At 43.9% G+C, this 1,869-nt stretch overlaps 1 pseudogene; it reads right to left on the minus strand.

Moving 5' to 3' along the window:
* Position 1: 1 nt before the first annotated feature.
* LOC102215838 (histone H2A-like) lies at positions 2-373 on the minus strand (annotated as a pseudogene).
* Between the last annotated feature and the right edge of the window lie 1,496 nt (positions 374-1,869).

Raw genomic sequence — 1,869 nt, forward strand, 5'->3', positions numbered from 1 at the left:
TTTACTTGGCCTTGGCGGGCTTCTCGGTCTTCTTGGGCAGCAGCACAGCCTGGATGTTGGGCAGCACACCACCCTGAGCGATGGTGACTCCCCCCAGGAGCTTGTTGAGCTCCTCGTCCTTGCGCACAGCCAGCTGCAGGTGGCGCGGGATGATACGAGTCTTCTTGTTGTTGCGGGCTGCGTTGCCAGCCAGCTCCAGGATCTCAGCGGTCAGGTACTCGAGCACAGCCGCCAGGTAAACGGGGCGCCGGCTCCCACACGCTCAGCATAGTTGCCTTTGCGCAGCAGTCTGTGGACACGACCCACGGGGAACTGAAGCCCGGCACGGGATGAGCGGGTCTTAGCCTTAGCTCTGGCTTTGCCTCCAGTCTCTCTTTTTTAAAAAAAAAAAAACAAAAACAAAAACTGTTTATTACAATTTGAATTTCCCAGCATGCCTAGGGGCTGATACAGACGGGGACCAAACTGTCTGAGCTGTGCTTTAAATAAAGTTTTACGTTTTGTGTGTTTGAATCAAAACTTTCTGTGAAGAAGCCCAAACACAAACCCGAGGAAATCAAACACCTCACTGCTGACAGCTACTTCCTGTCCGATCTCTGACCTGTTGTATTTACTGCTTGCAGGATTCAAGAAACACTTAATCAGCATCCAGTAAGTGGCAGGAAGCAGCTGATTACATCTGAATGGACTAACAAAATAAAAGTCTGGCTGTGAATAATGTTAGCAGAGACGGGTCTTCCAGCAGAATCTGCATGAATATTGAAGATACTTATATTGTCTAGACAGAGGAATAATCACACGTGGGGCATCGGCTTTCACCGGAACATCACACCAAAAGGTGACTTTGTTTATTGAACTCTCGCGTGCACTCTGCAGCATAACAGGAAGCATCCTTTCAAAATAAAATCACAACAGATGACAATGAGGGCATACCTATTAACTAGCTCAACACCACCACTTGCACTCACGTTGTCAGCTTTACATGCATTCCAAAAGAAACAGTTTTTCTTTACTATTTGTTTACACTCCAAACATATATTTCTCAAACTTCAATAACTTCCCCTTTGTTGCTGGCTTTGTCATAACATTGGCCACCATCAGACCTGTCGAACAATATTCCAATATCAAATTTCCAGCATTAACTGTTGATCTCACAAAATGATACTTGATATCGATATGCTTACACCTCTGTCTGTTAACAGGATTCTTTGCCAATGCAATAGTCCCTTGATTGTCCTCAAAAATCTTTGGTGGTCCCTTTTGATGCTCATACATGCTTTGCAACAGTTGTGTCAAGTACAAACATTCTTGTGTTGTTGCTGCCAAAGCTATGTACTCTGCTTCACAAGTTGACAAGGCAACAGTTGGCTTCTTCTTTGTTCGCCATGACACCAAAGTACCTTCTTCATTCAGGCTTACGCAGTAACCTGTAGTACTCCTCCTGTCAGTCACATCTGCAGCCCAGTCTGAGTCACCGTGACCTTGTACTCTCAAATCTTTGTCACTTTTCCTGTAGCACAATGTCTTGTCTTTTGATTGTTTCAAATACCTTAGAACATGTTTCACAGTAGTCCAATGTTCCACAGCTGGTTCTTTGAAGTGCTGTGACAGCTTACTTACAACAAAACTCAAATCTGGTCGTGTGCAAGAGGTCAAGTAAATAAGGCTACCTACTGCCTCTCTGTACATTCTGACATTGTTCATTTTCTCAGCATCATCATTGTAGTTCCACTTTTGTTCACAAGGAGTTGATCTTGGTTTACAGTCTTGCATTTGAAATCTTTCCAGTATGTTTTCTACATATCTCTCTTGTGACATTTTTACACAGTCTTTGGTTTGCTCAAAATCAATATCAAGAAAATGTTTGAG

This window comes from Pundamilia nyererei, unplaced genomic scaffold, assembly GCF_000239375.1.
Source record: "Pundamilia nyererei isolate P.nyererei 1_Seehausen unplaced genomic scaffold, PunNye1.0 scaffold03048, whole genome shotgun sequence".
In the NCBI taxonomy this organism is placed as follows: domain Eukaryota; kingdom Metazoa; phylum Chordata; class Actinopteri; order Cichliformes; family Cichlidae; genus Pundamilia; species Pundamilia nyererei.